Genomic DNA, 21,891 nt, shown 5'->3' with positions numbered 1-21,891 from the left:
ACTCCTCTATAATGTGAACTGTTTTAAAAACATCAAAATGTATTTCTCTGAACTCTCTAGACTCCCTGTCTCTCTCCACAGTAAAGACTGACATGAAATATTCATTTAGTATCTGCCTTATCTTCTGAGGTTCAACACAAAGGTGACCTCCTTTATCTTTCACAGGCCCTACCCTCTCTCTTGTTATCCTCTCGCTCTTAATGTATTTGTGCAAACTCTTTGAAATATCTTTAACCTTATCTGCCAATGCTATGTCATATCCTCTCTTTGCCTTCCTGACGTCTTTCTTAAGAATGCCCCTAAACTCTTTACATTGATTAACAGATTCAATTGAACCAAGTTGTCTATATCTAAAATAAGATTCTCTTTTATTCTTAACTAGAACCTCAGTATCTTTATTCATCATTGTTCCTTAATCTTGCCAGCATTACCCCTCTTTGGGTTGAAGTTATACTGATTGCCCATAGCAGCATTTTTTCATTCCAGTGCCAATACTCAATATCAATTCTCAGAAACAGCAGTCATAGAAACACTGAAAGTCGGAGTTAGAGTAGGCCATTTGGCCAATTCAGCCTTCTCCTGCACTCCATTACCATCCTGGTTGATCATCCATCTCAGCGATAGGAGTCTCACTAGTCAGGGGCACAGACAGCATTTCTGTGGGCACGCTCAGGACTCCAGGATGGTGAGTTGTTTCCCTGGTGCCAGGGTCGAGGATGTCTCTGAGAGGTTGCACAAAATTCTTAACAGCGAGGGTGAGCAGCCAGAGGACATTGTGCACATTTGTACCACCAAGATAGGTAGAAAGAGGGATGAGGCCCTGTAGAGTGAGAACAGGGAGTTCAGAAAGAGGCTGTAAAGCAGGACCTCAAGGGTAGTAATCACTGGGTTAATACCAATGCCGTGTGTTAGTGAGGTAAGGAATAAAAAAAAGGACAGATGAATGTATGGCTAAAGAACTGGTGCAGGGGGTAAGGTTTCAGGTCCTTGGAGCATGGCGACCTCTTTTGGGGTAGGGATGACTTGTAGAATAGGGACAGGTTGATCCTAAACTGGAGGGGAACAAATAGCGTCACACGGAGGTTAGCTAGTGCTACTCAGCTGTGTTTAAACTAGAGAGGCACGGGGTTGGGAACCAGATCAGCTGGTGAGCAAGTACAGGGATTACGGGAAGATAGATGTTAGGACCAGTAATCAGAAGGAAAGGACAGGTGCAAGGAGTATATAAGCTTAGAGCCTGGATCAATATGTTTGACTATGATGTTGTGGCCATTAGTTGAGAGAGGGACAGGATTGGCTGCTCAACATTTTAGGGTTCTGTTGTTTTAAATGAAATGCAGAGAAAGTTAAGTGAGATGCATTACTTGCATTACTAATCATGCAGAATGCTACATCTGCACTCAGACAGGGCATTCTGGAGGGGTCATCCACTGAAGCATTATGAGGCAAAAAATAAGATGGGTGCAATCACTCTGATAGGATCATACTACAGCTCCACCCACCCCAAAAGCCACCAAGACATTGAGGAACAAATATTTGGACAAATGATGGAAAGATGCAATAAAAACAGAGCTGTGATAGACGGTGTCTTCAACATCCACAATATTGACTGGGACTCCCTGACAGTAAGAGGCTTAGGCAGCAGAACCTGTTATGTGCATCCAAGAAGGTTTCTGGAAACAGCACGTGGATAGTCCAACGAGAGAAAGGACCACACTGGACCTTGTAATGGCTAATGAGCCAGGCTAGGTGACTTCTTTGCGTCGGTATTCACTGAAGAGAGGGACAAGATGGATGTTGAGGTTAGGGATAGATGTTTGATTACTCTCGGTCAAGTCAGCATACGGAGGGGGGAAGTGTTGGGTATTCTAAAAGGCATTAGGGTGGACAAGTCCCCAGGTCCGGATAGGATCTATCCCAGGTTACTGAGGGAAGTGAGAGAGGAAATAACTGGGGCCTTAACAGATATCTTTGCAGCATCCTTGAGCACAGGTGAGGTCCCGGAGGACTGAAAAATTGCTAATGTTGTCCCCTTGTTTAAGAAGTGTAGCAAGGATAATCCAGGTAATTATAGACCAGTGAGCCTGACGTCAGTGGTGGGGAAGCTGCTGGAGAAGATACTGAGGGATAGGATCTATTTACATTTGGAAGAAAATGGGCTTATTAGTGATAGGCAGTCTGGTTTTGTGCAGGGAAGGTCATGTCTTACCAACTTGATAGAATTCTTCGAGGAAGTGACAAAGTTGATAGATGAGGGAAGGGCTGTGGATGTCATATACATGGACTTCAGTAAGGCGTTTGATAAGGTTCCCCATAGTAGGCTGATGGAGAAAGTGAAGTTGCATGGGGTCCAGGGTGTACTAGCTAGATGGATAGAGAACTGGCTGGGCAACAGGAGACAGAGAGTTGTAGTGGAAGGGAGTTTGTCAAAATGGAGAACTGTGACCAGTGGTGTTCCACAGGGATCCGTGCTGGGACCACTGTTGTTTGTGATATACATAAATGATCTGGAGGAAGGTATAGATGGTCTGATAGCAAGTTTGCAGATGACACTAAGATTGGTGGAGTAGCAGATAGTGAAGGGGACTGTCGGAGAATGCAGCAGAATATAGATAGATTGGAGAGTTGGGCAGAGAAATGGCAGATGGAGTTCAATCCAGGCAAATGCAAGGTGATGCATTTTGGAAGATCCAATTCAAGAGCGAACTATACAGTAAATGGAAAAGCCCTGGGGAAAATTGATGCACAGAGAGATCTGGGTGTTCAGGTGCATTGTACCCTGAAGGTGGCAACGCAGGTCGATAGAGTGGTCAAGATGGCATATGGCATGCTTTCATTCATCGAACGGGGTATTGAGTACAAGAGTTGGCAGGTCATGTTACAGTTGTATGGGACTTTGGTTCAACCACATTTGGAATACTGCGTACAGTTCTGGTTGCCACATTACCAAAAGGATGTGGATGCTTTGGAGAGGGTGCAGAGGTGGAGAGGGTGCAGAGGAGGTTCACCAGGATGTTGCCTGGTATGGAAGTGCTAGCTATGAAGAGAGGTTGAGTAGATTTGGATTATTTACATTAGAAAGACGGAGGTTGAGGGGGGACCTGACTGAGGTCTACAAAATCATAAGAAGTATAGACAGGGTGGATAGCAAGAAGCTTTTTCCCAGAGTAGGGGACTCAGTTACTAGGGGTCATGATTTCAAGGTGCGAGGGGAAAAGTTTAAGGGACACATGCTTGGAAAGTTCTTTACGCAGAGGGTGGTGGGTGCCTGGAACGCGTTGCCAGCGGAGGTGTTAGTGGGGCACGATAGCGTCATTTAAGATGTATCTAGACAGATACATGAATGGGCGGGGAGCAGAGGGATACAGATCCTTGGAAAATAGGCAACATGTTTAGATAGAAGATCTGGATTGGTGCAGGCTTGGAGGGCCGAAGGGCCTGTTCCTGTGCTCTAATTTTCTTTGTTCTTTGTTCTTTGACCTTTCAGTGGGAGAGCATTTTGAAAACAGTGATTGCAACTCCCGCACGTTTTAAGATAGCTATGTATAAGGATAAATCAGGATCTTGTGGCAAGATACTAAATTGGGGGAACTGCATTTTACTTCAGTATTAGGCAGGAGTTATGGAGTGTTAATTGGTCTGAGCTTTAATCAGGCAAGTCCACATTTGGCATGTGGAGATTGTTTAAAGACCTGCTGATGAGAGTTCAGGACCAACATATTCCAGTAAGGTGGAAGAACAAGGATGACAGGGTAAGTGACCCTTGGATAACAAGGGAATGAATTTAATCAAAAGGGAAAAAGAAGAATATGTAAGTTTTATGAAAATAAAATTGGACAGAACGCATGAGAAAAATATTGAAAGCAGGAAAGAAATCATGTAGGGAATGATGAGAGCAAGAAGGGGCCATGAAATGACTTTGGCAAGTAGATTTAATGAGAATCCTAAGGCATTCTAAACATACGTTAAAAACAAGAGAGTAACTAGAATAAAAGGTAGACTACTCAGGATAAAGGAGAGCACTTGTGCTTGGTGGCAGAGAATGTAGGTGAGATGCTAAATGAGTACTCACCCAGGTGAAGGATATGGAGGACAGTGAGATTTGTTTGGAGCAACGGTGTTTTGAGATCATGAAAGAAGTGGTGTTGGGTTCCATTGAGGAGCATTAAGGTGGCTAAGTCCCCAGGGCCTGATGGTACCGACCCCAGGTAATTGAGAGAGGCAAGAGAGGAAATTACTTGTGCTTTGACAAAGATCTTTTTGTCCTCCTTAGCCACTGGAGAGGTCCCAGAGGACTGGCAAGTAGGTCATGTTGTTCCTCTGTTCAAGGAATGAAGTAGGGGTAGTCCCACATCAGTGTTTGGTGAGCTATTGGAGAGCATTCTTAGGGATAGGATTTATGCGTATTTGGAGAAGCATAGCCTAATCAGGAACAGTCAGCATAGTTTTGTGCAGTGCAGGTCATGCCTTAACATGTTTAATGTATTTTTCAAGTAGGTGATGAAGGTCGTCAAGGAGAATACAGCAGTGGATGTTGTCTACCTGGATTTAGTCATGCTTTTGACAATGGTAGCCTCATCCAGAAGATTAAGATGCATAGTGAGTTGGTGACCTGGACTCAGAAATTGCTTGCCCATAGAAGGCAGAGGATAGTGGTGGAAGGTTGTTTTCCTGGCTGGAGGTCCATGACTAGTAGTTTTCTGCAAGGATCCAGACTTGGGAGTTCCTCTGTGTGTGATATATACAAATTACTTGTATGAAAATGCAGATGGGTGGGTTAGTAAGTTTGCAGGTAGGATGTGGAGGCTTTGGAGAGGGTACAGAAGAGTTTTACCTGGATGCTGCTTGGGTTAGAGGGTGTGAGCTTTAAAGAGAGGCTAGAAAAACTTGGGTTGCTTTCTCTGGAGTGGCGGAGGCTGAGCGGAGACTTGATGGAAATGTAAAAAATTATGAGATGCATAAATAGGGTTGACGGTCATTATCTCTTTTGCAGAGTTGAATTGTCTGAAACTAGGTGTCATGTATTTAACGTGGGAGGGGTGGAGGGAAGTTCAAAGGAGACATGAGGGGCAAGTTGTCATTTTTCATCACCCTTTATTGCTGTCCTTTGCTGATTTATTTACTGTACCCCCTCCTCAGCTCTGTTGATTTTTCCTCTGGGTAATATGTATGGACTTTCCATGGATCTAATATTATCACCGAATAATTTGGCCACATTGCATATTATATTTTCATGCCAAATAATATTGATTAATTGTAGTAGATTGCCCATGCACTCTTTGAATGTTTGTCATTGACATTCCTGCATGAAAGATTTTAGTAACATTGCCCACTCCATTTTATCCTACACATGCCTTATACCATCGTAGCTTCCTCTGTGTCAATTCAGGTCCCTAGTCTCAGAATCAAGTACAGCACTCTCTACCTTGATGAACATTTCTCTCATAATATGATTACTCATTCCCCAAGGGTCCTCACACAATTAACAATGATTTCTTTTGCATCACACTACTCTCCACTTGAGGGTGGCCATTGATTTCGGTTTGATTTGTTCCTCCTGTTCTGAACAATCACTTTGAAACCCACCAAATAGAGATCAGCTGTTCAACAGTAAACAGATCTCAGAGATTGTGGAGTTTCTTACAACGATGGCCGGTAGCTGACTGCCCTGCACATTGAGTCAGTGCCTGGTCAGACTTTCTGAGAGGAGAAGGGGCAGGGACTACCTCAGCTGTAACACAGGAGGATTGTTTACAGGGTCTGTGCTACATGTCCAATTCTGTTAACCATATCACTCACAATGAACAATACAATACCAGGGAGATTTGAGGTGGGGGTGTGGGGTTGCAACAATGGTGATTGTTTTAATAGGGGGATGGGAGTGTACATCAGCATGTGAGTGTAAAACTGGGTCACAGTGTTACACAGTAATTTATCATTTGACAGTCTGGTGCTGTATCTGTATTATAAAGAAATACATGTAAATATATAGACAGCACACGGCAGCATCCCTTTGAATACACAGGAGAATTATTGTGTTGTGAAGCACGGTCACTAACTATGTTTGTAGGTGGGTTAAACCGAGTGTATATCTCAGACATTGGATGATAGCGTGATGGATCATTGAATATGATCATGGATGATCAGGAAGTTTAAAGTCTCTTATCTATATTATCCCATAATGTCAAAGACTGAGCTTCTGCAACATCTGGAATACAGATTTTACAGTAATCACCATTTCCTGTGAAAAGAAAACCTCCCTGTTTCGCCCCTAAATGGAATCTCCTTTCTTTCTCAATTACTGCGCCCAGGTTCTTGAGACCACTGGAAGGGCATTCATCTTCCCTGGAGCTACATTGTACATGTCTTTTGGCAAGTTGTAGGTTTCAACATGATAATTTCTTATTCATCTAAACTAGAAAATATAGGTCCCATTCCCCAGTTTTTTCTCATAGCACTCTTCTGTCATCTCTGTAACAAGTTGGGTGAAATGTCATTGCACTCTTGATGTGGCGATTTTATCTTCTTTTGTAAATAAGGAAACCAAATGCACCACTATTCCAGGTGCAATCTAACCAATTTCTTACTTGTTTGAAGCAAGACTTTTCTACTCCTGAACTCAAATTGTCTTCTAATAATGACTTACATTCCACAATCCTTTGAAATAGCTTGCGTACCTTCATGTTAGTCTTCAATGACTTATTGACAAGGACATCCAAGATAATTGTTCATCTGCACCTTCCAACCTCTCATCTTTTTGCAATTACTCTGCACACCTGGCTCCCAAACAAAAGCGTATAACTCACCTTTTTGACATTATATTCCAGCTGTTACATTCTTGCCCAATAACTAAGCCTCTCCAAATCCTCTTGAAAATACTTACAGTTTCCCCACATCATGCATTAATGCTGACTTTTGCATCCTCTAAAATATGGAGAGTTACACTTGTTCTCAATCCACAGACATGTATCAAAATTAAGCAGCATCTACTTGCCAATTATTCGCTCAATGATTCTCAGTTCAGATTCCACTAGGGCCACCCAGATCCTGACTTCATTATAGCTTTGATTCAAACATAGAGAAAAGAGCTGAATTTCAGAGTTGAGGTGAGAATAACAATGCTTGACATCAATGCTGCACCTGACTGAGTATGGCATCAAGCAGCCCTCAGCTAAGGTAGAGCCAATTGGAATCAGGGAAATCTTGTTGCTGGTTGGAGTCATTGCAGGCACATAGGAAGATGATTGTTGTGGTTGGAGGTCAATCACCTCCACCCCAGGACATCTCTGCTGGAGTTTGTCAGGATAGTGTCGTAGGCCCAACCATCTGCAGCTGCTTCATCAGTGACCTTCCCACCATCAGAAGGTCAGAAGTGGGATGTTCACTTATAATTGCACAATGTTAGCTCCACTGAAGCAGAACATCTCCATATCCAAGATATGGACAATATACTGGCTTGGGCTGAAAAACAACAAATTACATTCACACCACAGATGCCCATTTCCAATAAATGACAATCTGACAATCATCGCTCACCTCAGCAGCATTGAATTCTCCAGTATCAACATCCTGGGAGTTACCATGAATCAGAAACTGAACTGGACTTGCCATAGAAGTACATAGCTCAAATGCTATGAATTCTGCAAGGAGTTACCAACATCCTGACACCTCTCCACTATCTTCAACATTCCTGTCCAGAGTGTGACACTTGAGAAACAAGATACAACACTCAAGAAGCAAAATATCATCCAAGAAAAATCACCCAACTTGACGAGGACCACATTTACAAACATCCACTCTCTCAACCATTGATGCTCAAAGCACCAGCATGTAGCATCTGCAAGATGCACAGCTGAAGTTCACCAAGGATGCTCAGACTGCACCTTCCAAACAATCGACCACTTCCATCCAGATGAACAAGACTGGTGTGTACATGAGAATAACATTCCCTGCACGTACTTGTCCAAGCCACCCACTCGCCTGACTGGGAAATTTTTCAGCCATCCCTTCAGTGTCACTGGGTCAATATCCTGGAATTACCTCCCTAACAGTATTGTCTCTATCTGCAGTACATAGACTGTAGTGGTTCAAGAAGGCAGCTGATCACCAAATTCTCAAGGGCAACTGAGGAGGGGCAATCAAAGCTGAGCTCAGCCAATGATGCCCATATTCCACAAGAGATTTTTTGTCCATTAAAATGTCTGCTTTATTCTTGCCTAGTAACTAAGCCTGTCCAAATCCTCCGGAAAAATAAAGTTTTATATCTTCCCCAAAGGACGCATTTACATTCATGGCCATACCTTCTCTCAATATGTTTTATTTACATTTGTTTTCAAAGTCTAAAACACGGGTCGTTATGGTGAACAACAGCGGCCTTTCCTTGCGTTCCTCAACACGTCTGCAGCATGTCTCACACAAAAATCAGTCATCCAATTTAAATGGCATTTGTATGAAGTCACAGACGGGTTACCACACAGGTGGAGCTGAACCGGACCTCCTGGACCAGAGATGTGGACATTACCATGGTGCCACAAAGTTCATCACATTGTCTTTGTGAGACTCACACATTGATCCCTCTCTGCATGAGCAATGCGGAAACCTGAAACGTTTTCTACCATTACCTCACGGCCCCCATTCCATTGCTGAAACTGGGAGGAAATAGAATTGGGGAAATGACCAATCGATGTTTGTTTCCGGAAATCGTTGGCGAAAGGGCGCATGCGCGATGCTCCCGCACCTTCCATGTTGATTGCTCCTGACGAGAGGACTGTATGCGTGAATCCCTGCCTCTGAGGAGTGTTTACTCAGTGAGTGGAAGAGGTTGTTTGAAACAGACCGTGATGGAGACAATAGCGCTCAGGGAAACGAGGAAACAGCAAGCTACTTCCTGCATTTGGGATAAGTTCAGAGAGAGTCGGGGCTTGTTTATAAGAGGGAGAGCGGAGCAGAAACTGGTCCCGGAACTTGGAGTGAGCGGCTGGGGGAAAGAGAGAGGCCTTTCTCGGGCTGCGTGTGAGCCTGCTGAGGGAGACAGAGAGTGGACAATCTGCTCTGCGTTAATCTTTTGGTTTCCAATCCTATAAACACGGATGAAAATTAATTGTTTGTTGACATTGTTAAGTGAATCTTAGAAACGTGACAGTGGTATAAAGGACCTGTATTGGAATCACTGGATTAAAAGTTTCGAGTGAAACATACGAGATAGCGTCCGTTGATCTGCTTTTAAACAGTTGGTGGGTTGGGAGCTGGATATTGAACTGTGTGAGCATTCGGGTTGCTTCCGGGAGCTGCAGTCATGGAGCTGTTCCGTTGTTTCTCCGTTTTCGGATCTCGCTCATTTAGTATAGAATTACGTGGAAAAAAAATAGTCAACAGACACGGAGCAGCTCAGAGCAAGAATGGAATCAGACCAGCGGTTCTGTTTAAGTTGCTGAGTTTAATGGAAAAAAAATCCTAATGTTTAGAACAGAATGTTACATTAGGCGAGTTTGACAGTATCGAACTGATCAATGTTGATTTACAGGAAATACCTCTGTCTTCCTTCAGGCAGATGCTTGACCGACCAACACAACATAACATTTCTTTGTCGCAGCTCCTTTGAATAAACAGCAGGTATGGTACCGCTGAGAAAATGGAGAACATTCTTTCCGCAATGTCAGAAATCACACGACACCAGGTTATATTACAACAGGTCGTAGACACCAGCTTTCGGAGCCTCAGTTCTTCTTAAGTTGTTAGTGAGAGAAGTAGGAACAGACACAGAATTTAGAAGTAAAAGATAAAAGGTTCACACCACTGATGAGGATGTATTAAACAAATCTAAAGTGCTATTAAATCTTTAATCAGAAGTTTTTAATTGACTAATATGAGTATTGAAATCCTTGAATTCCTTTCAACTCACAGTCCTGAGAGAACTAAATGTTTTGTCAGTGTAAAAAAGAGGTGACATTTCAGGGCAGACGATGTATTTTATGTGTGAGACCTTTTTTAGAATCTGTGTTGTGTTTTAGTCTGTAGTCAGACAATTAAAACCATGTAACTGACTTACAGATTTAACACCATCTTAGGTTTGTTTAATACATCCTCATCAGTGGCATGAACGTTTGTTCTTTTAGTTATAAATTCTGTCTGATATTGCCTCTCTCACTGACACCTGGAGAAGGACGGAGGCTCCAAAAGCTTGTGTTGAAAAATAAACTTGTTGGAAAATATCCTAGTGTTATGTGATTTCTGACCTTGTTCACCCGAGTCCAATACCAGTACCTCCGCATCATCCTTTGCACAGTCACAGAGCGAACTGAGTCAGACACACACATTGAGCTCAATTTCCAGGGAGGTGTGCATAAACCAAGAGAACACCACCAAGGAATTACAAGTATTTTTTTCTTGCTTTTCACAAGGCACACCACCTGAGTACCAATAAATTTCATCATTGATAGGCCATTAACATTCACACAATTTTCTTTAAGTGTTATAGATTGAATGATCATCCAAAATAAACACGAGGGAACAGCATTACCCGTGACCTCAATGTAGGTTTGAGGTTTCATGTAGATCATCATGTTAGATATTTTCAACAACTTTGCATGAGGTACATGGTATAAGCACTGCATACTGCTTTCGCAGACAGGAAATTAGTGACCAAAGCAGGGGACGAAACTTAGTTACATTGAGTTCATGAGTAACTGAGGAAAGGAGTAATCTTTTGATGAATGGTGTCACATACTTAGACACTATAATTTTAAAAAAAAGTGAACTCAACAGAGACACTTTGTGGCAAAGCCTGATAAAGTGAGATGGCACATTCACTCACAATCTGATGGATTTAAAATAAGATCCAGACACAAAATATTGAGAGACCCATGTTCTAACATCAAACAGCCACATAACATCAACTGACAGGTATAGTTTGATAACTGCACTCGCATATTCACAGAGCAGAATCTGACCAATACATATTTAAAGCTACACTAGCGCATTCACCAGACTGACAGCTATAGATCAATTAAAAGCCTCACATGTCTAGATACCCAGCCAGTAGATAGTCCCATTCATGGGAATGTACTGGTGTTGGTTTGTTTCAGGATCTCGCAGAGTTGGTGTAGAATTTATATAAAAAAAATCTCCAGATGAGAAGCAACTCACAACAAGATTGGATTCAGACCAGTAGTTCTATTTGAAATGCTATTTGAAAGAAACTCCTAATTGCTATTGACTGACCGTTAAATTGATCAGTTTGATGTTGTCAAACTCAACAGATATGTCTCCTGTCTTTCTTAGGTAAATTCATAAAAGACCAAGACAATGTAACATTTCTTCGGTGCAAAGCCAAATGTGACCAGCTTCTTCTGACAAACAACAGGTATGCAATCGCTGTCTGAGCAGAGAACTTCATTTCCACAGTCAGAGTGGACTCTGACAGACTCATATTGAGCTCAATTTCCAGGGAGATATAAGCAAACCAAGAGTCAGACACCACCAAGGAAGTAGAAGTTTATTGTTTCTCTTCCTCCATTCACAAAGTAAACCACTCCTTTTCCAATAAATTTCATCAGTCATTGTCATTGACATTCACACCATGATTGAAGAGCAATAGACTGAATCCTCATATAAAATATACACACAGAAAGTAACTCAAATCTACATTTATTGAAAGCATTTTTAAAGTTTCAACCAAGGTTTAAAAAAATCAAGCTGTTGTACGTATTTCAACAATCTTACTTGAGGTAGATGTTAATTAGAAATATAGAAGGAAACTGCACTTACAGATAGGATATGTAAAGTAAAGCAAGAGTCACGACTGCATTTAGTTTACCAATCACTGAACAGGACAGAGTTACTCCATTGGTAAAACTTTATCCCATGCATAGACACAACAAAGAAATAATGTGAATTACAAACACACTCTGTGCCAAAGTCTGACAATAGACCAAAAGAACTGCAGATGCTGGAAATCAGAAACAAAACCCGAAATTGCTGGAAAAACTCTGTGAGTCTGGCAGTATATCACATACAGTGTGATAGAGTTCAACAGCACAGAAAATGGTCCTTTAACCCAACAAATTTGCAGAAGTCAGGTACAACCAAAGAAATATTCTGCTCCCATTTGGATAGCATTTCATTTCCATAAATGTATGCTGGCAGAGGAGCTGCCATGCCCAACTTTATCACAGCATAATTCTCCATTTCTTCCCCTTGTTGGAGGAATAGAATTTTTTTCTATTCTCTCTTCAGGAAGACTTATTTTTATACTTGCGTGCTTTTATTTTCAAATTTGCTTAAGCATTCTGCAATGAGCCCTGCATACCTACTTCTTAACCCTGTTTATGAAGTATTAAATTAAACTGGACCCTGTCTGTTGAAAGTCTGTCACGTATGAGCAGAGTTTGGAAAGACTATGCAAAGAAACCTGCAGCCCCATTGAATATTACATACTGACAAGTAGAGAATTAATTCCCATGTGCAGAAACAGTTGAAGTGAATGGAAGAAACAAAATCAGTTCTGCATTTACATAGAAGTTTAAACAGTTGCAGGCTGCACCAGTTATTCTCCATATTCATGCAGTTAAGGATTTGAAAGAAACTGATGAATCCTTGCCTCAACAAAGAGTGTAATGAGATGGTGCCAATACACAGTAGGTACAGAATAGTTTGCAAATTACAGAAATACTGCCAGGTTAATAGTTCCCCAGGCAAAAACAAAATATCACAGGATTGGGAGACCTAGACTTTCACAAGCAGAGTTGAGGAGGACAAGATGAGAGCAAAATACTTCAATCTTGGTGTGTCAATACACTCCCTATAGGATGTAACTGCATGGGACCGCCTTGGTCACGAAGTAAATTGGATTTGTTCACTACATGAGAAAACACTGAATCTATTGCACGATGCACAATGAATGCACTGAAGTAGTCCAAGAAGTAAATTGAACAAAAGAACAAAGAAAATTACAGCAGAGGAACAGGCCCTTCGGCACTACAAGCCTGCACCAACATGCTGCCTGTCACAACTAAAACCACCTACCCTTCCTGGGATGGTATCCCTCTATTCCCATCCTATTCATGTATTTGTCAAGACCCTTTAAAAGTCACTATCGTATATGCTTCCATTACCTCCAGTGGCAGCGAGTCCCAGGCACCCAGAACCCTCTGTGTAAAAAAACTTGCCTTGTACATCACCGTTAAACCTTGCCCCTTTTCCACCCTGGGAAAAAGCTTCTGATGTTCCACGCTGTCTGTGCCCTTCATAATTTTGTAGACCTCTGTTAGGTTGCCCCCACAACCTCCGATTTTCCAGTGAGAACAACCCAGGTTTCTCCAATCTCTCCTCATAGCTAATGCCCTCCATACCAGGCAACATCCTGCTAAACCTTTTCTGTACCCTCTCCAAAGCCACCATATCCTCCTGGTAGTGTGGTGATCAGAATTGAACGCAATATTCCAAATAAATCCAGATTAATTACATCTCCAAATATCTCACCATGTCTAAAACCTGGAGTGTAGCTAATGTATCAATTCCCTTTATGCAAACTGGAGGAATTATGTATCAGGCCAAGTTTCGGATTGAAACAAATGTTGCAATTTAATTAATTTCCACAGTAATACAAGTTGAAAAGCAGCAGACACCTTAGACAAAATGACTGAATGAATACTTTGTTGTTAAAGGACCAACAGTGTTAGAGAATGACAAACATATAAACACATGACCTTTACAGGACCTGACACCGATGGCAATAGATGAAGTTTCATTCATGTCCAGTAGCGGAGATTTGAACAACAAAACAGAACTTGAGCAATTTCTGAAAGTGACATGTTGAACTTAAGATGACATCCATGAACTGTGGAACGCAATTATAAAGAATGAGGATCACATTGACATTTAATACCAAGACTGAATGAATCCTATGCACAGTTAACTTGGTTATGATTACAGCACTCATATTTGTGCAGCAGAAACCAACAGGTATGGATCAGTTATGTCCCTCTCGTATTTACTTAGCAAAAGCTGGAAAGTACACGTTGAAACCATACTCGTATATTCACAGAACAGAAACTGACTGGAACAAATCGATAACTAAATTCACATATCCGCATTGTAGAAGCTGACAGGTACAGACTAATAACTAAACTCTAATATTCACGTTGTAGAATCTGACAGATACATTCACAACCCAGAAAGTGTTAGGGAAAGCTTGATAAATACACACTGTGATTCAGATCAGAGTCTAAAGGAACAGATTGGTGAACATTTGTACAGCAGAGACTGATAGGAACAGTTTGATAACTAAATTCAGTTATTCACAGATACATATTGATAACTACACACATTCACTTAGCAGAAGCTGACAGGTACTTACACATTCACATTGCAGTAACTGTTGGACAGATTGATGATGGTGCGCACGTTCACATGATTGAACGTGACAGAGAAGTAAATAAATACAATCAGAAGGCACACACTGAAAGGAATCAGCTGACAAGTACACTCTCACATGCACATAGCAGAAACTGACAGAGACAGGCAGTGAGTTTACTTCCACATTCACTAGTAATATTGTCGCTGGACTGTAAATCTAGAGACCCAGATAACGTTCTGGGCACCTGGGTTCAATTCCCACCATAGCAGATAGTGGAATTTAAATTGAATAAATATCTGGAATTAAGAATCTAATGATGACCATGAAACCATTGTCGATTGTCAGGGGAAAAACCCATCTGGTTCACTATGCCCTTTATGGAAAGAAACTACCATCCTTACCTGGTCTGATCTACATGTCACTCCAGACTCACAGAGCAATGTGGTTGACTCTTAACTGCCCTCTGAACAATTAGGGATGGGCAATAAATGTTGCCTAGCCAGCGATGCCCTCAACCCGTGATTGAATTGGAAAAGAAAGAAGATAACAGGCACAGAATGATAACTAAACTCCCATAATCAAGCATTGGAAAATGACAGGTGTGTATATATATCCCTATATAACCACGAACAGACAGGGAAAGATTGATAAATACACTGCCACTTTCATATAGCAGAAACTGTCAAGGATAGGATGATGTGGATCTGGAGGAGCACAGCAGTGAGACAGCATCCAAGGAGCAGAAAAGTCAATGTTTTGGTTCGGGACCCCTCATCTACTCTGCTGAAGGCTCCTGACCAGAAATGTCGACTTTCCTGCTCTTCGGATACTGTTTGACTTGCTGTGCTCCTCCAGCTTCACATTTTATTGACTCTGACTTCCAGAATCTAATGTCCTTGCTAACTCCTGTGGGTAGAATGATAATTACACAAACATGTTCCATGGGCTGACACTGACGGGTATAGATTGATACCTGCAGTTAAACACTCACATTGCAAAAACTAACAGGGTTAGATTATTAAATGCACTCACACAGCATGTACTGACAGGCACAGATTAATAGCTACATGCATACATGCGCAAAGGAGAAATGGATAGGATCAAATTGATGATAACACTTCCAGTTCAACATAACATAAACTGTCAGGTACAGTTTGATAACTACAGTCACTTATTCACAGAGCAGAAACTGACAGGCACAGATTGGTACCTCTACTCATACTTTGCAGAAAGTGAGAGGAGCAGGATGATCGCTACAATCACACATTTACATTACAGTAACTTGATGACTAATTTCATACATTCACATTGCAGAAACTAAGGCCTAGGTAGATAACTGCACAAACATATTAGCATAGCACAAACTGGCAGCTACAGGTTAATAAGTAGGCTGATAACTACAACTACACATTCATACTTCAGTAACTACCAGGGACGTGAGTGATGACAGCACTCACATGTTCACATGGCAGAAAGTGACAGGTCCAAATTGATTGCTGAACTCACATATTGACGTAACATCAACAAACAGGCATGGATTGATATCTGCACTCTCACCTTCATGCAGCAGAAACTGACAGGTACAGGTTGGTAACTACACTCACACATCTACTTTTCAGAGGCAGATTAATGATGACATTGTATGAAGCTGGAGGAATACAAGAGGCCAGGCAGCATCAGAGGAGCAGGAAAGTTGACATTTCTGGTCGGGAACCGTCTTCAGAAATGGGGAGGGGAAAGATAGCCTGGAAATGAATAGAGACAGGAGGGGTAAGGCTGGGGAAGGTAGGTGAGATGATGATAGGTGAGTGCAGGTAGGGAGTGGTGGGGACTGGTCATTGGGATGTGTGGGTTGGATAGGTGGGTGAGAAGATTGACTAGTTGTGTCAGGTCAATGGAGGTGGGGATGAGAGGGTGGGTTGGACATGAGTTGAGGCCAGGGGTGGGGAGATTTTAAAAGTGGTGAATTCCATGTTTTGGCCATTGGGCTGTAGGTTCTCATGGTGGAATATGAGGTATTGCCCCTTCAGTTTGCGAGTGGTGTCATTGTGACACTGGAGGAGTCACAGGATGGACATGTCACCCAGGGAGTGGGAGGGGGAGTTAAATTGGTTGGCGACCAGAAGGTGTTGTTGTTTGTCGCATACAGAGCACAGATGCTCTATGAAATATTTTCTTAGTCTATGCTTGGTATCACCGATGTTTAGGAGGCCACATTGGGATCAGCAGATTCAGTCGACCAAGTTGACAGATGTACAGGTGAACCCTTATCCGATATGGGAGGTTAGTTTTTTTGCCTTGAATGGAGGTGAGGGGAGTGGTGTCGTAGGGGCAGGTGTAGCACTTCCTGCGGTTGCAGGGAAAGGTGCCAGGTCGATCAGTGGGGAGTGTGGAGCGGATGAAGGAGTCACAGAGAGAGCAGTCCCTATGAAAGGCAGATAGGGATGGGCAGGGAAATATCTCTTTGGTTTGAAAAAAATACCTGCACTCTCACATTCACACAGCAGAAACTGATAGGTACGGGTTGATAATTACACTCACATATCTACAATTCAGTAATTGACAGAGGCAGATTAATGATGACATTCACCTCTTCACAAAACAGAAACTGAGAGAGACAGTTTGATAACTCAAATATTGATGTATGAGAAACAGACCGTAACAGATTAATAACTGAACTCATATACATACAGCAGGAGTGACAAGGACACTCTGATAACTCCACTCACAAATTCGCATTTCAGTATCTGAGTGTTACAGATTAATAACTACACTCTCACATTCACAAAGCAGAAACTGATAGTTACAGATGGGTAGAGATTCTCACACATTGACATATCAGAAACTAACAGGAATAGATTGATGAGAGGCAACAAGGTGCAGGGCTGGATGAACACAGCAGGCCAAGCAGCATCATAGGAGCAGAAAGGCTGACGTTTCGGGCCTAGACCCTTCATCAGAAAAAGGATGGAACAGGACACACACATTCACATAGCATAAACTGATAGATACAGATTGGTAAGTTCACTCACGCAGTCATTAAGCAGAAACTAACAGTTTCAGTACAGTAACTACTGTAACACATTCACCTTGCTGAAACTAACAGGTACAAATTAGTAACTACACTGCCATATTCACACAGCAGAAACTGAGAGGAACAGACTGATAATGACACAGACATTGACAGAGCAGAATCTGACACGTGCAGATTGATAACTACGCTCATTGATAGAGCAGAAACTGACAGGCATAGGTGGAGAACTTCACTTACACATTCACATAACTGAAATGGACAGGGAGAGAATGATAATTACACAGATGTTCAAACACGAAACAAAAGTGACAGATACAGATTGATAATTGCATTCACACATTCAGAGATTGGAAACTAATAGACAGAGATTAATAACTCCATCATGCATTCACAAAGCAGAAATGGTCATTTACCGATTGATGACTACGCTGTCAGATTTTCTGAAGAAGGGTCTCGACCGGAAACGTCAGCTTTCCTGCTCCTCTGATGCTGCCTGGCCTGCTGTGTTCATCCAGCTCTACACCTTGTTATCTCAGATTCTCCAGCATCGGCAGTTCCTACTATCCCTTTAGGATTGATGTCTTTTACTTTGCAAATGGCACTGTGGAATGTTTAATTTCGGTGCTATGTTTGTCCTTTCTAAAATGGTCTGTAAATGAATGTGGTCAGGAAGATTTTGTGCGCTTTATTCTCAGTCGGATTCGAATACAGCCTCTTTTCCCTGGCGAGAGAGAACATTTTTAACGCCAGTGAATCATATAGCACGGAAACAGACCCTTCTGTCCAACCAGTCCATGCAGAACACAATTTCAAAACTAGCTCCAACTGCCTGCGCTTGGCCATATCCCTTCAAACATTTCTTCTTCGTGCACTTATCGAAATGTCTTTTAAGCTTTGTCTCCCCAACTTCTTCTGGAAGTTCATTCTGCACACGAACCACTCTGTATAAAACAAGCTGCCTCTCATGTATTTGAAAAATCTTTCTCTTCTCGCCTTAACGTATGACAAACCCCCAAGTTGAAATCCCCCGTCTCAGGGAAAAGACACCTTTCATTCACCTCACGATTTAAAAAGCTCTATTAAGTCACAGTTCAACCTCCGAGTCATTTCTAAGTTATATTGTTCAAATTACTCTTTAATACCACAAACCCCTGTGGGCTATGAACCGAGAGATTCACCCCCGGTCAAACAAAAATAAAAGTGTGCCGACATTTAATCCCCACTGGTGGATACAGTTTTCACGCTGTATGAGGAATTCTGTTTTATTTCCAAATCTCCACGTGGCTTTTGTCCGATTTCGCAGAGTGCTGTAAATGAGGTTTTCTGCTGTCAGCGAGAGGATATCAACACGAACGGAGATAAAACCAGAACAGCTGCCGGAATGTTATATCAAGTGAGGAGCTATTGCTGAAGTCTGATCTAGTGCAATAGGGAGGGTGACTTTAAGATATTGTTTGAGGTAATCATGCGCACACGCGGAAGAAGGCTGCTTTTTGTTTTATCATTACATCGGTGTGTGCTTGGAACGTGAAATAAAAAGATGTGCAGAGTGCAGTGTTTGGCTTTTGTTCGGTTTCCGTCTGTTCTTAACGTTCAGAAAATCCCATTCAAGATAAGAAATGGAGAGAGAGAGTCGAGTAGACAAGGAAAAGAATAAAGTGATTGTGTGAAGGATATGTTTTTATTGTAAAAGTACATTTACTCATATGTATTTATGCCTTCCTCTGTGGAAGACCTCTTCCTATATTGTACGGATTTTCAAATTTGAAAGAAAGCGGCTGAGTTTTCGCTCGTCCCCCACATCTACCGCTCCCTTTCAGGGCCATCAGCTACAGATCGCGTTTCGCGAAGGGAGACAACAAAGAGACAGGGATCCTACCGGGAGTAAACAATCAAGTACTGTAATATATTACAATAATACATCATTTTAATAGTATAATACAGAACATATTGTGAAATCACTGTTAAGATCTCTATTTTTATCTTCACTGCCGCTGCCTGCGATTTCTCCATGACTCAGTTACCTCTAATCCTCCGCAATTGTCAGGCAGATTCACAGCTCCTTTAGTAACAGCTGAACTGACCCGTCACGACAGAGCAATTCAAAGGTCTGTAATAATGATACCAATGTTCTCGATCGATTCCTGCTCTTTCCGGGTGGTTTGGTGGCTCTTAAAGGAGCCGTTATGTTTGACGGTGTCAATGGGCAGGGCCGGGCACGCTCCGTTCAGGCGCGCTCCCCGCGGATCCGACGGGCCAGCTGGATGTCTTTGGGCATGATGGTGACTCGCTTGGCGTGGATGGCACACAGGTTGGTGTCCTCAAACAGCCCCACCAGGTAAGCCTCGCTGGTCTCCTGCAGGGCCATCACGGCCGAGCCCTGGAAGCGCAGGTCGGTCTTGAAGTCCTGAGCGATCTCCCGCCCCAGGCGCTGGAAGGGCAGTTTTGCGGATCAGCAGCTCGGTGGATTTCTGATAGCGGCGGATCTCCCGCAGAGCCACCGTGCCGGGCCTGTAGCGATGAGGCTTCTTCACTCCGCCCGTGGCCGGAGCGCTCTTGCGGGCCGCTTTGTTCGCCAGCTGTTTGCGGGGAGCTTTCCCTCCGGTGGATTTGTGCGCTGTCTGCTTGGTTCTGGCCATTCAACTCACTCTCTCTACAAAACACATAGGCGGCTGCTGCGGTGCTGCCTGTTTAAAGGAATGGAGAGCCCGCCCTAGAGTTGGATTGGATACAGCACGGTCCCTCAATCCAATGAGAAACAGCTGCGGAAGGGACAGAAAAGCCAACAAAATAATCTTGGAGGCTGAGTGGTTATCTTGAAATGACGGTTTGTCAATTTCAAAAAGCCCGCCGATTTCACCGGCTTCCATTCCTAGATAAGTTAAATATTAAAACGCGAAACACAATCCTTCTGCAAACATGATAAAATTTTGCACTTGGTGGGACCTTTCTAAAGCACAGATTGCAGACAGCGCCATCATGACGCGGGATCATTGCTTAATCTGTGTGTAAGAGGCAGGAGGAAAGCGAGGGTTTTAAAACAGCCCAGACAAACGGAACGGTCTTTCTGCTGAAGTTAAATAGGGGTCTAAAATTGTTTCAGAGATAGTAGGAACCGCAGATGCTGGAGAATCTGAGATAACAAGGTGTAGAGCTGGATGAACACAGCAGGCCAAGCAGCATCAGAGGAGCAGGAAGGCTGAAGTTTCGGGCCTGAAGAAGGGTCGTTAATCAATGTAAAAAACGTTGCCGATTTAAACATCTTAAAAGTCAATACAGTGTACTCCGATAATTACAGAATCTCATTGTATCCGTATATGTCTATTTCAACCCGTTTATAATTAACCAGATCACAATTTGTAATTTCTGTTTGAACTGTTTATAACAGGCAGATGCAAATAACGCATCATCAAAACATCCACAGGGGTCCCAGAATCAAAACTGAATGAAGTATCTTTCTTGGAGGGGTCAATGAAATGCAAATACTGCAATACATAACATTAGTGTCTGGGCAGAACTACAAGTCGCGACGTGTTATATTACACGTGAAACAACCAGCTAAAGCACACTTCACGGTGCCATTGACCATACAGTCTCATCCCTTAACCCACTGAGAAACAGCTCCGGAAGGTACAGTAAGTGCAGTAAATTAATTGCTGAAAGCTGATTGGTTAACTTGACATGACAGTTTGTCAATTTCAAATAGACCGCCGATTTCATCCTGAGCGTCAATAAATATTAAAACGAAACAAAACATTCGTCTGCAACTAAGATTACATCTTCTACTTTAGAGTTATCTTTTAAAGCTAGCTTGCGGACAGGACGCGGGATCATTGCCTGATCTGTCTTTAACAGGCAGGAGGAAAGCGCGGGCTTTAATACATCCCAGACAAACTGAATGTGTAACCACCGTTAATCTAAACAACCCGCCGATTTAAACGTCTTAAAAGCTAATACAGTGTACATGGATAAAAATACAGAATATCAATTAATCAGTACATTTTTAGTTCATCCAGGTTATAATTAGCCTGAACACGAGTTGCAATTGTTGCCGAAACTTTCTGTAACAGGCAAATGTAAAGAACACGCCACTAAAACATCAGCACGGGTACCAGAATCAAAATGAACAAAGTATCATTCCTGCAAGTGTCAATGAAGTATAAAAACTGAAATATGAATCATTAACATTTGCTTCCCAAAATTAAAAAAAGAATACATTATTATTCATAGTACGGACAGCCAACTACGCATACTGGTATTATTACTGATACAGACAGGTATTCAGAAGAAAGAGAATCAAAGATTAAGGGGAGAAAGCACATCAGGGTTGAGAGACATATCAGCCATGATCGAATGACAGAGCCGACTGCTGCGCCTGTATCTTAGCCGCAATGTGACATAACCAGCATCACAGTCTAATGTCAACAAGGTGCAGGGCTGGATGAACACAGCAGGCCAAGCAGCATCATAGGAGCAGAGAGGCTGACGTTTCGGGCCTAGA

General features: G+C 42.4%; 1 long non-coding RNA gene and 1 pseudogene across 1 annotated transcript; one reads left to right on the top strand and one right to left on the bottom strand.

Annotated features, from left to right (window-relative positions):
- Positions 1-8,345: 8,345 nt before the first annotated feature.
- Positions 8,346-18,949, top strand: LOC125485333. The gene is made up of 4 exons (XR_007264087.1): positions 8,346-8,807; positions 9,547-9,612; positions 11,281-11,362; positions 18,694-18,949. It is a non-coding gene; the product is annotated as an uncharacterized LOC125485333 (long non-coding RNA).
- Positions 18,950-19,052: 103 nt separating this feature from the next.
- On the bottom strand, positions 19,053-20,164 carry LOC109910442 (annotated as a pseudogene).
- Between the last annotated feature and the right edge of the window lie 1,727 nt (positions 20,165-21,891).

The sequence above is a fragment of the Rhincodon typus genome, chromosome 18, assembly GCF_021869965.1.
Source record: "Rhincodon typus isolate 14 chromosome 18, sRhiTyp1.1, whole genome shotgun sequence".
Classification (NCBI taxonomy): domain Eukaryota; kingdom Metazoa; phylum Chordata; class Chondrichthyes; order Orectolobiformes; family Rhincodontidae; genus Rhincodon; species Rhincodon typus.
The sequence above is the reverse complement of the archived record's forward strand: the minus strand, read 5'-3'. Positions and strand labels throughout refer to the sequence as shown.